Source organism: Panthera leo, chromosome D2, assembly GCF_018350215.1.
Source record: "Panthera leo isolate Ple1 chromosome D2, P.leo_Ple1_pat1.1, whole genome shotgun sequence".
Taxonomy (NCBI): Eukaryota; Metazoa; Chordata; class Mammalia; order Carnivora; family Felidae; genus Panthera; species Panthera leo.
Genome location: NC_056689.1, coordinates 82,510,819 through 82,526,616, shown reverse-complemented (window position 1 = coordinate 82,526,616; position 15,798 = coordinate 82,510,819). Strand labels below are relative to the sequence as shown.

General features: G+C 47.1%; 1 long non-coding RNA gene across 1 annotated transcript; it reads left to right on the top strand.

The window, feature by feature from the left end:
• Positions 1–1,406: 1,406 nt before the first annotated feature.
• Positions 1,407–4,309, top strand: LOC122201717. Its single transcript, XR_006194313.1, has 3 exons — positions 1,407–1,585; positions 2,580–3,406; positions 3,834–4,309. It is a non-coding gene; the product is annotated as an uncharacterized LOC122201717 (long non-coding RNA).
• Positions 4,310–15,798: the final 11,489 nt, after the last annotated feature.

Genomic DNA, 15,798 nt, shown 5'->3' with positions numbered 1-15,798 from the left:
CTCTCGGTCCCGGCCGCTTTCACCTACGTCCCTGTCGCCGACCCACGGCACTGTCGCCACCCGCAGACACGCGCTCGGGGTGCGGGTTTCCCGAGAGGGAGCGCGGGAGCCGCCGAGGTGGTGGCCAAGTTGGGCGGGGGGGAGCGGAGGGGTCCGAGGCGCCGAGGCCGGGGTCGCGCCGTCCCCAGCCGCCGGCACCCGGCGCGCCGCGGGGCCGCTGGGGACCCGGCTCCGAGACCCGGCGCCCGGGCGCGGCCCCTCCCTCCCGCCGCGGCGGCCCAGGCGGCGTCCCCGGCCTGTTCCGGCCGCCCCGGTCGCGCGGTCCCCGGAGGGGCGCACGGCCCCCGCCCGCACCCCTCGCGCGCGCGCGCGCGCGCTCACCTCGGGGGGGCCGGTCCGGTCGCGCCGATCGCGCCGCCGCGGCGGCTCCGCATCTCCCGGGCGCCCGCCCGCCGCCCTCCGGGGCGCCCCTCGGTCCCCGCCGGCGCCAAGGAGGGTCGTGGGGACGCGCGGAGGCCGCGGGGTCCGGGCGCCGCCGGCGCAGCCTCCAGCCGCCCGCAGCCGAGCAGGAAATTTGCCGGGTCCCGCCGCCTCCTCCGCTCGCGCTCGGGCTCGGGCTCGGGCTCCGGCTCCGGCTCCGGCTCGGGCTCGGGCTCCGCGGCGGGGGCGGGGGCCGGCGCAGCGAGGAGCGGGGGCGACGCCTGCCGTCCGGCGCGGGGAGCGCACCCCGGGCGCCAGCCCCACCTGGAGGCGCCCCGCCGCGCTCGCTGGCCGTCCGTCTTCCCAGGCTGGCGCCCCTTCCGGGGAGAGACCCTGGCCGGGGTGGGGAGGGGGGGCGCCACTGCCCGGAGCCGCGCGCCCAGCGACGGGGACAGGTGTGACGGGCGCTCTTCCGCGCGGGAAAGGCCCTTCCTACCCCGCCTTGGCCCTGGGCACCGGGAAGTGACCTGGCTGGGGACACGCTTTGGGTCACGCAGGGGGTACAGGGGAGCGCGCGGCTGGTACCGCTTCTGGTTCCGAGAAGTACACAGAGAGCCCGGAAAATCTCCCGAGCCGGTGTCCTCCTCGCTGAAGAGGGGATGGGGTCACCACTTGGTTGGTGAGGGGCTTGGTGGTCCAGGAGGCAGAGCCCGGCAAAGGGAAACCCACCTACACGGAGGAAGAGCCGCTGCCAGGAAGGGTCGGGACCTGCTGCTCCCGGGGACTGCTCTCCAGGTGACCCGCTGTGCGCTAGGTAGGGAGGTGTCAGAGTCACGGGCGTTCCAATCCGGAGGGCAGAAGGGATACAGGTAACATCATTGGGGTTCTGAAGCTTGGCCCAAGACCTGGCCTTCCTGAGGGAGATTGCATCCCTGCCGTGGGGACCTCACTGCTCCGGGTTTGTGAATGCGGGAACCAACTGGAGAAGGTGGCAGTGAGGTCACAGAACCCGACCTTGCATCACAGCCCCCAGGCGACGCCTGGGGCAGTAGGGGCTGTTGCCCACAGAGCTGTCGACCCCAAAGACTGAGGAGGGATGGGGCACCTGCTGGCTGAGACCGTCCACAGTTGACCTGCCCAGAGTAAAGCTTCCCTTGCACAGGAGGTAAAGAGGGCGCAACAGTGGAGATCTTGAACTCTGCTTCCCCTTCCTGTCCCGCCCCCACTGTGCCTGGGGGATCGGGTCCCACTCCAGGGCTCCCTCCACCACCCGTATGCAGAAGACTCAAATAAAGGAGAGCTTCTCCACAAAGCTCTGCCCCTTCTCCCACCATCTCAGGCCAGTCTTGCTCTGACTCAGCCTCTCCACGAGCATCCCCGTCTCTACCTCTCCCCCCACCTCGGATTCACCTCTGCCTGACATCTCGGCTGCTCTGGGCCCTCACCCCTGTGCCCCTTCCCTGTTGGAGCCCAGCTCTTCCCCACCCGGGCTGTTCCCCTCTGCCCCCGGAAAGTTGCCTGGCACTCCCGTCCTCTGCTACTCTCTCTGAGATGTAGCCATTGGTCTGGTGTCCGTCATTCTGGTCAGCCACTAGCCCCCCACCCCGCCCCGATCGCGTCGGGGCTTTGAGCCCCAAGACGGTCCGTGCCATGCGGGACTCCAGCACCTCTCTATCTCCGTCTCAGGCTCCTCACACAGCCCCGATAGACAGGAGGAGTCAATGAAAGCATGTGGGCTGGCAGCTCAGAGGAGGAGGGGCCCAGCAGGCAGCACCAGGCAGACTTGTGTTCGGAGCCCAGCTGGACAGGCGGCTCCCCTCCCCCTGCCCCGCCCCCCCTCCAGGGTCCCTGCGGGGGGAGCAGCCCAGGTGGGTGGGCCCAGGTAGGCCAGTGACATCACCCAGGTCTCAGTGTGCCTGCTGCGGTGGCCTACAGAGCCAGGCTGGTGTACATGAAGGCCACCGTTTCAAAGCCCCGGGGAGCACGGTTTTGCTTGTTAACGCTGCGGGGCCGTGGAGACAGAGACCGTGATGCAAGAAGAGAGGAACAAGTCGCCTTTGTCAGACATCTGCTGTTGGAAAGTCAACAGCCCTGGTAACATGATGAGGGGCAGATGGCTCCTGTCTCCTGGTAACATCCTCTCTGTTGGATTCTTCCAGGAATGAAGCAGCATCCCTTCACTTCTTCTAGAGTCTGAAGACATCCGTCATCGTCACGCTGAAGCATGTTGTCAGAGGCATCGAAGCCGGGGTTGTGCTGGTTCCCGTACGGAAGCCCCTTGATCCTTCTTACCCTTCCCCGTTCGGCTTCTCTTCCCGCTCAAGCTTCTCACACCTGAGACCGCTCCCCTCTTCTCACCCTAGGCTTCAAGGATCTACCCTCCCTCTTGCCATCCTGCCCACTTAGCCATCTTCCTCTTTTAGACCCAGGCCCCAGCGCTTGTTAAATCTGCCCCCATCAGCACTTCCTGTTCAATCCCACCTAGGGAGCCCTGCTCCCCCCCAAACCCTGCAGCTCCCTTCCTGTAACGCGCAGGAGGCTGGAGGCAGTTTTCCTGAGACCGTTACTCTTACCCCTCGCTGTGTGTCTTGTCTTCTGTTTCTTTGAGGGCTGAGACTTTGGGCTCGAGTTCAGGGTAACACAGATTATGCTCATTGACCTTAAAGGCCCCGGTAGATGTCAGCTAAAATTAAAACACTCGGGCCAGAAATGCTCTCTAGGAGGATAAACAAAACCAAAAAAAAAAAAAAAAAAGGCAGAATTGGTATGGAGGAAGCACATCACAGTTTGCTTTTAAACGCTGTACAGAGACATTAGCATAAAATGACAGGACTTTGGGAGATAAAATCGGAACGTCTTGGTGACTGATTGGCCACAGGGCAGGACAAGCAAGGAACACTGACTTTAGGACCAATGCCCACAAGGAGGAAAACACAGGATGGCTATTCTGATCTCTAGAACGTGCCAGAACGAATAACTCCAAGGGGTACAGAACTTTCTATGTTTACATTACCCAATTATCCTTCCCGCTCTTTCTCCAAGTTATGCCCAAGTATTAACAGTTATTAACCAGTGAAATCGAGAGAATGGGATTTTTGCAAGATTTCTCCAGTCTCCCAGGAAAACAAGTAGTTGTCTCCTCCTTCAGGGGGGGTCTCGGAGCATTTTAGCTCTTTTTTTTTTCTTGCATTACTTTTCATTGATGAATAACATAGGTGAATTATACAAATCTTAAGTGTACAGTTTTATGAACAAAGACAAATACGTAAAAAAGTGTCCCAATCGCATTTCCATCACCCTGGAAAGTCCCCACATGTCCCTTCCCAGAAAATTCCCGAATCCCACCAAAGCAGCCCCTGCTCTGGTACTTTTAACCATGGTCGTTTTTTGTGTTTTCTTTTTTTTAATTTTAGAAAGAGCTAGAGAAAGCGAGCACCCAAGAGTGGGAAGAGGGCATAGGGAGAGAGAGAAAGAGAGAGAATCTCTCTGGTGGTAGGCTTGATCCTACCACCCTTGGATCATGACCTGAGCCAAAATCAAGAGTCAGACACTCAACGGACTGAGCCCCCCCAGGCGCCCCACCGCCCAGGGGCCCCACCATAGGTCGTTTTAACTGATCTCGATCTTCACATAAATGGAATCATACAATGAACTTTTTCACTTATGGTTTCTTTCACAGAGCGACATTTGGGGGGGGAGCATTCATGCTTTACTACCTATATCAGTACTTTAGGAAATGTATCTTCTTCCTCCAGCTGCTTCTAAGATCATCTCATTGTTTTTTGAGAAATGTGATTAAAATCCTATCCCCCCTCCTTCCACAAACTCAGAAGTGTATCATCAGTCACTCCCCACAATCCCAGGGCAGCTCTTTCTGCCCATGGGTCCTGTCCCCATGCTGTAACAGAATCACCTTTTTGCACCAAAAAAAAAAAAAAAAGAATAAATAAAATAAAATAAAACGACACGTCTTAGTGTAGTTTTCTTTGTGTCTATCATACTTAGGATGAGCTGGGCTTCTTGGTTTATAGGTTTATAGTTTGCATGAAATTTGGACATTTTCAGCCATTTTTTTTTTAATATTTTCTACTTTCTCCCATTTCTGGGACTCCAACTATATGTACGTGATATCTCCCAATACTATCCCATGGGTCACCGAAGGTTTCCAAATCTTTAAGTCCTTCTTTGTCTCTGTGATTCAGTCTGAGTAGGTTCCTATAGCCGAATATTTAAGTTTGCCAATCTTTCCTTCTGCAGTGCTTAATCCTCTGTTCAGTCCCTTCAGTGTTTCCTTTCAGATATTGTATTTTTAGGTCACAGAATTTTTATTTGGTTCGTTTTATGTGGTTCGTTTTTATTTGGTTCGTTTTTATTTCTCTGCCAGGGGTCCCCGCGTTTTCTCATCTTTTCCTTTAAGTTCTCGGATGTACGTCTAATGGCACCCCTGAGCTCTTTGCTAATTTTAACATCCGTGCCATCTTTGCATCTATTGATGCTTTTTGTCCTGATTATTTTCCTGTTCCTTTGCACGTCTAATTTTTTACATATTTATTTAGTTTTGAGAGGGGGGAAGGGGCGGAGAGAGAGGGAGAGAGAGGATTCGAAGCGGGCTCTGCGCTGACCGCAGAGAGCCTGATGTGGGGCTCAAATTCACGAACCGGGACATCGTGACCTGAGCCGAAGTCGGACGCTTAGCCGACGGGGCCGCCCAGGCGCCCTTGCATGTCTAATTTTTTAACTGTCTGCATTCTTGGGAGTCTAGATTCGTTTCCACGTTATCAGCTTAAGCTGCTAGAAGCCCTTTCTCCAGAGCTCCGGTAGCCCCAGTCATAAGCATGGTTTTTCTGAGCCCAGAACTGAACGCCTAACGCATCTGACGAGGTCTTTCCACCCTAGCTGGTCGGAGCTCCTGGGATCCCCTCCACTCTCACAGCCCCCCGTAGAGGCTTTAGGAAGCAAGGTTTTCATCCTGATGATGCACAGCTCACACGAGAGGGAAGAGTTCAGGGCTCTCGTGCAGAAAGCCGTCGCTTCTTTTCTGCACAACTTTTCTGCTTCGGTACCCTCCTCACATGCTCCAGTCCTCCTGGCCACACACTGGGAGCTGTGTCCTCCGCTCAGAAAGAACGCTGCTCTCTGAGTGACTTTGCTTCTCCAGGCTGCCGTTCAGAGGTCGTCCCTGCCAGCACGCAGGGTTAATGGGACCGTCTCCCACGCCCCGTCCTCGCCAGGTTCATGGTCGTCCATTGACCCAAAAACACCCTTTACCACACACTTTTTTTTTTTTTCCTGTTTCATGCCTGTGGATGGCAGGAGGCTAAATTTGGTGTCTATTACTCTGTCATGGTTGTAACTGGATTTGCCACCTTTATTTTAACTGCTTACTGCGTTGGTCTCGAGCTGTCTCCATGGATCCCTTCCCCAGAGGCCGAGTCCCCATGAGTGTTGCATCGTCAGCACTCAGCGAGCACCTTAAATGGCACCGAGTGAAAGATTTTTGAAGGAAACGTTAAATGCACAGCACACACATAGGTAGCAATTCGAGTTCTATGCTATATGCTGTTCAGAATCGCGGTTAGAATGTGGAGTCAAGTTATGTGATTCTGTACTTAAACGGCAGCTGACATCATACCTAAAAAAATAAGGAATGCGCACACACAGCTCAAAATACAAAACGTTTTTAAAAATGAAACTGGAAAACCTAAGTCTCGCCGACTTCCTTATTCCCCTGACAGCCGGTTCGTCTCTCCTGAGACAAAGTCAGTAGCCAGTTTCTTCCCTATCCTTCCAGAGGAACCTTGGACATTTACAAAAAGATACACATAGGGATTTTCTGCCGCCTGAATTGTTGTGCTCTGTGGATACGCTTCATACAAATATTCATTGTAGCCACTTGAAGCCTGTGGGTAGATACACCCACATTTATTCAACTGCCCTTCTGTCCTAAGCCACTTAGGTTGTTCCCAACTCTTTTCTTTTCTTTTCTTTTCTATTCTTTTCTTTTCTTTTTTTTATGGTTTATTTTTTTATTTGGTTGGAGAAGAGGGAGAGGGGCAGAGAGAAGGGGAGAGAGAAAATCTCAAGCAGGCTCTGCACTGTTAGCCCAGAGCCGGACGCGGGGCTGGAACCTATGAACTATGACACCATGTCCTGATCCAAACCAAGTCACGAGTCGGACGCTTAACCACCTGAGCCCCCAGGTGCCCCCCACCTGTTTTCTAAGACAAATATGCTGCGAGGAGCATCCCTGTCCATATGTCATTTCACACAGAGGAGAGTACATGTAAATAGGGAATGCAGGTGGTTTCTTTTACAATACATTGTATATGCGGGGTTCTTTTGGAAACAAGTTCACATATGTACGTACCAGGACAGGTTTTTGTTCCATTCACAGTAACAAATCCATTAATTACTTTCCTTCTTTTTTTTCTTAATGTCTATTTATTTATTTTGAGAGAGAGAGAGAGAGAGAGAGAGAGAGCATGAGAAGGGGAGGACAGGGAGAGAGGACCGAGAGAGTCCCAAGCAAACTCCACACTCAGTACAGAGCCCAACGCGGGGCTCAATCTCATGGGCCAGGAGATCCTGACCTGAGCTGAACTCAAGAGTCAGACCAGACACTCCAATCACTTTACTTCTTGCGTGATTAAGAAAATTTGATTTAAGCCCTTGATAAACTGATGTCCAAAAATTATGGTTGGTACCACTGGGAAGCCAAATAATAAAACAATCCGGCATAGAACTTCTGTGATCTGCTTCAAGTGATCTCGTAATGCATGGAATATCTTTTTACACCTCACTTAAAAATCAAGTGTCTCAAATGTTTACGCTTTAGCAAAAGTGTGTTTTTCCTTCAACTTCTTTTAGCAGAAGGGACTGATTTAATTTCCTTGTTTGTCAGCATGAAATGTGTGCGTGTAATCCACTGAACGTTATCACGTATGGAATAGTTTCTTATCCACCCGGCTTTTGCCTCGTATGTATTTTCACTTTGCTCTAGGGATGGAGGGAAAAGTTGGTGATAGGACATAACGCAGCACTGAGATACTCGGGAAACACTCTTGGCACATAGGATTTAGGTAGCTATTTCTGATAGTTATTAAGGCAGGATAAAAAATATTAAATGTTTGACTCCTTGAGGCATTGTAATGTCAAGAAAGGCTTTTATGTATTAAAAACTCACCTCTTTCGTGGAAAATTAGGATCACATCAAAGCAGTCTTTCTCCTGAAATGTCCCGAAGTACATATAAACTACACGCATTTCATAAGAAAAGCATGGATGTACATGAATTAATTCAAAGAGTAAAATGAACGCTATTATACACTGTAGAGGTCTGTGTGACATAAGGTGCCTTTGTGATTTTTTTTTCAAGAAACCACACACATAGTGACCTGCATGATAAATGGAAAAAGGAGTCAGCAACTTCAAATTGCAGTGAAAAAGAAAAACAAGTTAAGAGCTTGTCCCACTGCATTATGGCAACACAGGGAGCAGGGTCTTCTTCACATCGTTCAGACCGGCATTTCCCAGAGTAAGATCCCATTAGCAGCGATATATGTCGAGGAGGTGAGAGACGACTGTGGATGGCAGATAGTGCAAGAATGGCCATTTTAAACATTTCATATGCAAATTGCATGTTTATTTTCACATACTAGGAAAATATTATTGGTACATCATTTGACATTTTGTTACAACTAAGCTAAAGTAAATGGTGTCATGGCCCATTAATTTAGACACAATTACTTTAGACCAAAAATACTCAGAGGGATTCGAGATGGTAATGTTAAGAGTCATAACAGTGCAGCCGAAATGACCCACTCAAAGCCACCTGCTGGCTGCTCTTGTGACCCTCGCCCCGGAGTTTGCTCTCGCCCTGGCCCCCACCTGTAGGGGACTCATGCCCCAGACCGTGTTCTGTGTGCAGTGGCCTCTGTGCCCTGGGCCCTGACATCTCCCTCCCCCGACCCCTCGCCCAGTGTTGGTCTGCCCTAGCCCGTCCTAGATGTAGCCCCTTTCCTGGAGGGGTTCCGGGCTTCCTTGTTCCCCGGACAGGAACAGACAGGTGACACCGTGTCCCTCTCACACCCTGGGAGACTCCCAGACATCATTGTGGAAGGTCCTGGACTTGCAGCAAGGTCGCAACTTCCGCCTCCCCAAACTCAAAATGAGTCCAAAGCAATTCCAGTACCTCCTCCCCCAAACACTAGGCCTGTGGGTCACAGCCTGACCACATTCGAGCTACTAAAAAATGCCAACAAATTTGTCGGCAGAGGCACGAGGGGGGTGTCGTCGCTGTGTTTTCAGGTTTGTTTGTTTTTTTTTTGTTCTCTTTTGTTTTGTTCTGCTTTGCTTTGTTTTGTCTTGCAGTAACTTGAAGCTGACATGATGAACGTTCTGGAAAAGGAGGAGAGTCTCTGGACTCAGGAGCAGAGCCTCAAGAAACACAACCGGCAGATGGAAACAGAGCAAGATGAGGAGACCGCGTTTGAGGCCCTGGGTCAGGTGATGCGTGAGGCTGCCATTGGTCCAGATTCACACGAGCTTAAGCTGGTCAGAGCTCTCCCTGTCCATTCTTTCCCTCCTGGGTGCATTTGGAGCAAAAAAAGATCGAAAGTCGTCCCAGACAAACACCGAAGCTTGGAGAAGATACAACCAAGTAGCCCAGAGGAGGTGAGCAGGGTATCAGGGAGAAACACTCGAAATCCGTTAGAACAAACCAACGGTTGGACAGGACGCCCACTTTCAGCATAAGCAGCGGGGGGAAAATGCCAAGGGAACTTTGCAAACATTCAGCAAAAGGAAAGAAAAACAGCGAACCCTCTTCAGGCTGGGAGAACACTCGGTCCCATGAACAGAAGCAGTTTCCCCTGCAAGAACTTATAGTAAGAAGAATTTGATAAAACAAAGGAGTAATAGAGAAATAGTAAAACACCAGAGACGAGATGAAAAGGAAATTTCAGAGCAGAGAAAACAAATTAGAACTCCAAACCACACAATTTCAGATTTACATATTTCCTATTTTTATACAAATTAGAAAAAGGCTTGGCTGAAAGACAAGTTCTCATAATGGAGGGAAGTAACAGTGTATTCAGAGAAAAAAGATCAGAGGCGAAAGCAATCAGAGAGAAATGGTGGGTCAGAGATAACCCAACTCAAGAATGACTGGTGTGCCTGAGGGAAGATTTCAGCAAAGGGAGCTCACAATTCACAGATATGATACAGAAAAATTTCCCCGCGATGAACTGAATGGGAAGACTGGAAAGACAACCCATGAAGAAAAAGAAAGAGAAAAAGAATTATACAGAACAATCTACGCAGAAATGTATCCAGGTTACCAGGTGACTACATTTCACCAATGAAGACTTTTGTTGCTATGCTGTTGGGACAAGTAAGTCCCAATCAGAAGCAAAAAACAAACCTCGGACTTTTCCACAACAGCCTTCAGGGTCAAAAGACGACAGACCCGTATGTACAAAAGTCTGAAAGGAAGACCATGTGGCCGCCATGTTGCCATTCAAGAACAAAGCCTCCTTTGACCATGATGGAGAGTAAGAGCGACCAGATTGGCCCTCCAGGCTTAAAGAATCAATAGAACAGAAAATGGTATACGAAGAAATGGTCTCTGCACACCAGACATCTGGCAGTATAGGACTGTGATTCCGGAGAGAAAAACAAGTGAAAGGAGACTGACCACAGCCCCAGGTAAATTCCAAGGAAGAAGAGGAAGCCATAAAGAACCCAAAGAGAGGGAGATCAGAGACTGGGAAGCCAAAGGCAACTGGAATTTGTGGTATACTCCTGGTGGACAGAGGAAACTGCAGACGGATCCCTCGAATCTGTGGTTAAGTACTGATCCACACTTGTGAGAGGAAGCTGCCTGGGGCCAGCAAGAGACCCGCAGAAAAGCAGCGTGACCAACAGTTCCCAGAGCTTATACAGGGCTGGGAAGAAAGGCCTTGTAACAGAGAATCCAGAAAGAAACGCACACAAATGTGGTCATCTGATTTTCAACAGGAATGGCAAGGCAATTCGTCAGGAAATAGGCTTTTCATGAAATCGGTTGAACAGTTGCATATCCACATGAGTAAGGATGAGCTGCAGACCTTACCTTACCCCATACTCTATACGGAAAGTAATGCAAGATATGCGATAACCATAAACGTAAAAACTAAAATTATAAAACTTCTAGAAGGAAACATAGGAGAAAAAGAATCTTTACAATCTCAGGTTAGACAAAGATTTCTTACATATCTCACTTGAATCACAATTCATAAAATAAAAAGATTGGTACATATGACTTCACCAAAATTTTTTAAAAAATTCTCTTTGAGGAAACCATCAAAACCTTAGAGGAGAAAGCAGGAAAAGACCTCTCTGACCTCAGCCGTAGCAATCTCTTACTCGGCACATCCCCAAAGGCAAGGGAATTAAAAGCAAAAGTGAATTACTGGGACCTTATGAAGATAAAAAGCTTCTGCACAGCAAAGGAAACAACCAACAAAACTAAAAGGCAACCAACAGAATGGGAAAAGATATTTGCAAATGACACATCGGACAAAGGGCTAGTATCCAAAATCTATAAAGAGCTCATCAAACTCCACACCCGAAAAACAAATAACCCAGTGAAGAAATGGGCAGAAAACATGAATAGACACTTCTCTAAAGAAGACATCCGGATGGCCAACAGGCACATGAAAAGATGTTCAACGTCGCTCCTTATCAGGGAAATACAAATCAAAACCACACTCAGATACCACCTCACGCCAGTCAGAGTGGCCAAAATGAAGAAATCAGGAGACTATAGATGCTGGAGAGGATGTGGAGAAACAGGAACCCTCTTGCACTGTTGGTGGGAATGCAAATTGGTGCAGCCGCTCTGGAAAGCAGTGTGGAGGTTCCTCAGAAAATTAAAAATAGAACTACCCTATGACCCAGCAATAGCACTGCTAGGAATTTATCCAAGGGATACAGGAGTACTGATGCATAGGGGCACCTGTACCCCAATGTTTATAGCGGCACTCTCAACAATAGCCAAATTATGGAAAGAGCCTAAATGTCCATCAACTGATGAATGGATAAAGAAATTGTGGTTTATATACACAATGGAATACTACGTGGCAATGAGAAAAAATGAAATATGGCCTTTTGTAGCAACATGGATGGAACTGGAGAGTGTGATGCTAAGTGAAATAAGCCATACAGAGAAAGACAGATACCATATGGTTTCACTCTTATGTGGATCCTGAGAAACATAACAGAAACCCATGGGGGAGGGGAAGGAAAAAAAAAAAAAAAAAAAAAGAGGTTAGAGTGGGAGAGAGCCAAAGCATAGAGACTGTTAAAAACTGAGAACAAACTGAGGGTTGATGGGGGGTGGGAGGGAGGGCAGGGTGGGTGATGGGTATTGAGGAGGGCACCTTTTGGGATGAGCACTGGGTGTTGTATGGAAACCAATTTGACAGTAAATTTCATATATTAAAAAATAAAAAAAAAAAAATTCTCTTTGAAAAATACTGTTAAGAAATTGAAAAGACAACCAGAGACTGGAAGAAAATAGTAGCAAAGCATGTATCTCATGAAGGATTTACATGCAGAAAACACAATAGAAAGAACTCACAGAATTCAACAGGAAGAAGACAAACCATGGTAAGAAAATGCACAAAAGATTGAAATGGATATTTCACCAGAGAAGGTATACAGAAGGTGAGTGAGCACATAAAAAGATGCTCCAGAATAGTGATGTTAGCAAAATGCAACTCGAAACCATCGTGAGACACCACTAAGCACTCATTATAATGCCAGATTTTAAGGGACTGATAATAGCAAGTGTTGGAGAGGATATGGAGCCACTGGAACCCCACACTCAGAGCTCGTGGGAATGCACGTTAGCACAGCCCCTCCGGAAAACATCCCGTCAGCTCTTCTAAAGTTAAATATATTTACCATACGTCCCAGCAGTTTCTCTCCTATGAATCTATGCAAGAGAAAGGAAAGAAAATATCTGCACAAAGACTTGTACTCAAATGCTCCTAGTAGCTTTGTTCATAGTAGTCAATAACTTGAATCTACCCAAGAGTCCAATGGCTGAATGGATTAACAAATTTGGGGTCATTCAGATGAATCTCAAAGCAAACCATATACAAAAGATTACATACTATATATATCATTTCTATGAAATTCTAGGAAAGGTAAAACTATAGTGATCACAGAGAGGTGGATCACAGAATTGTTATGTAACAATTACCTGTATTACCGATAACAACGTCCAGAATTTAAAAACGTAGTAGCCAGCCTTTCCCAGCACTATAGGAAAGAGAGCTTTCCCATATGTTGTTGTCCAAATGTCCAAAACAGAACATTGTTAAATGAATGATGGTAGGGGCGTCTGACTCTTGATATTGGTTTACGTCATGGTCTCACGGTCGTGAGATCGAGTCCTGTGTTGGGGTCCGTGCTGAGTGTGGAGTCTGCTTGGGATTCTGTCTCCCTCTCTCTCTTCACCTCCCCTGCTTTCATGCCCTCTCTCTCTCTCTCTTTCAAAACAGATAAATAAACTTAAAAAATAAATGATGGTAAGTCCATAAAATGGAATAGCGTCAAGTGACATGAAATGCTACAAAGGTTTATATAAATGGCTTATAAATTGACACAGAAAATATCAATAAAATGCAAAGAGTAAACATCGCAAGACTACATTCTTTTATCAAAATTATAGAAAAGCAAAAGTAAATAACAAAAAATAGAAACTATACTATCATATCACTATTTTACAAACTGATTCCTCATTAAGGAAGAAACAAAAACTGCAATTTCAAAATGTTACATGTCAGTTTGCAAAAGACTCTACCTAAAACCTATGGGACTTGGCCAAAGTCCTACATTGAAAGGAAAATTCAGTATTAAATACTTTCATTATTAATCCCGTAACAAAATAATTAAGGAAATGAAACATTTATTTTTTAAAAAAATTAGGAAGAGGAAAGCAAAATAAGTGTAAGGACAGAAATCTGATAATGCAAAAAATGACACTTAATATAGAAAAAATAAACCCAGAAGAGTGGAATATATGTAGAAAGGAGCAGAGAAAATGGAAATTGCGAGTTTGGGGTGACATCCTGAGTTCTCATTGTCCCCCTCCCCTGGGAACTGTGATATAACCGTACAAAGTGCATCCCTTTTCCATTTTTAAGAAAACTTGAACTGGTTTGAATATGCAGAAAGCCTCATAACTTGGGAGTTGAGATATCAAATCCAGGACAAATAAGACAAATATTTGGCTGACTAAATAGACATTTTTAACTTCAGGCAGCAAAACATTTACAAAGATGTTAAAAAAACAAAAACCCTACAAATATGTGAAATGCAAACACTGAAATGAATGTACGTATGTATTCGTGTACATCTGTGTGCCGTGTGGAGTTGACACGGGTTAATACCCTTACTGTACAATCAATCACATACAAAATAGCATCTCTACATACAATAAATGAACCAACACTGCCAATGGAAAATGTGTGAAAACGAAAACACCAATGAACGATCAACATACTAACATAAGTTAATCATCACTGCTTCTTCTTGTAAAATAACACCGATAACCTCTTTCTCCTCTCCCAGCTTGTAAAAGGTTAAAAGGATCAGTACTAGTGTGTGGTGATGAGGTTGGGGTAAAATGAAGTCCCCGCACAAAGTGCACAATGTTTAAACTGGCCCAAACTTTCTGCTGATCTGCACCTACTTGTTGCCTCAACAGCTCTGTGTGTCAGAATTCATCAGGAAGAAACACCTGGAAAGGCTAACAAAATTCAACACGTAAGGGATCTCATCACATCGTGGGTACAGCAGTGAAAATGCAACACAAGTGTCCCCCCAAAAAGACACGTGTAAGTAAATTATGGTTACCTGGTACAAGGATAAACCTGATTGACGAGGAGTCCCATGAAAAATTGCTGAGATTTGTACTAGCACATTTTATTTTATTTTTTTTAATTTTTTTTCAACGTTTATTTATTTTTGGGACAGAGAGAGACAGAGCATGAACGGGGGAGGGACAGAGAGAGAGGGAGACACAGAATCGGAAACAGGCTCCAGGCTCTGAGCCATCAGCCCAGAGCCTGACCGGGGGCTCGAACTCACGGACCGTGAGATCGTGACCTGGCTGAAGTCGGACGCTTAACCGACTGCGCCACCCAGGCGCCCCTGTACTAGCACATTTTAGAGTTCAACAGAGAGTAGAACTTGGTTTTAATATGAATGCATGTATAGACATGAAGGTGTGAGGTAAAAGTCTCTGCCCAAGGCTGACCAGAATTACTTCTCCTAGGGTGAATTTTTAATCGTAATTGCTTTTGTCTTTATTTCCATTACTCCTATTCGATATAGTTTTTGTAATGAGCATATCTCATGTGCATATCCCGATACAAAATTATGTTCAGAAAACGGGCTAAAAGGAAATTCTGTCCCACCCCTTAACATTCTGAAGTTGTAATTTTAAAATTCTGAAATTCTGTCCCATCCCTTAAAAATGTAGTCAAAATAAATAGACTTAATTGGGGGGAAAAAAAACAGTTTTCCCGATACTGTGCAATGCTGTGAAGCTCAAGTAAAGCGTGCCATTCGCTGTGTGAAGAGGGGGTGGTCAGATCACTGCAAATTTTTCTAATGAGCAGCTGGGCAGCAAAAAGCAACAGCTTCGGTAAAAGTTCACGTGCTCTGATTCACTTCCAGAAATCTAAGCCAGGAGATACCCAGAGATATAGACAAGATTTATGTAGAAGGATGTTCATGCACGGTATCGTGAATTAAAAACTGAAACAGCATACGTGTCCACGATAGTGGAGTATTTGTTTTTGTGTCTCCAATAATTCACTTAACCAATATGGGCTGAGTCTGCTCTTTGACAGACCCTGGGGTCTAGTGTTGAGCAAAACAAATACGTCCCGAGTCCTGAAGCCCCCACAGCCCAGTTCCTCTCAGGAGAAAGACAGACAACCGACTCGTTCCACCACAAACAAGTTTGGTGCTATTCAGAATAGAACTGGGCACTAATGTGCCTACACAATATTACTTTGTAATAAGAGAGCACAATAAAAAAGAGGAAGACAGACACGTTGTGGACATCTTTTTATTATCTCGAGAAGTGATCTGCTTGCAGCGTGGGGGAGTGTCTCTGAGAGACAGAAAGGAGCATTGGTAAACCATTAGTTGCTTAACAGGGAGGATGGATAGGTGGCAGAAAGCCCTAATGCCAGAATGTTCAGAACCATTTCCATCAGAGCACGCGAGACAAATAAAGATGTACCTTCTCAAGTTATAATTTAATTAACGTGCAAATATAGTCTAGTTTGGAAGAGGAAATTTCAAACGTGCACCTCTC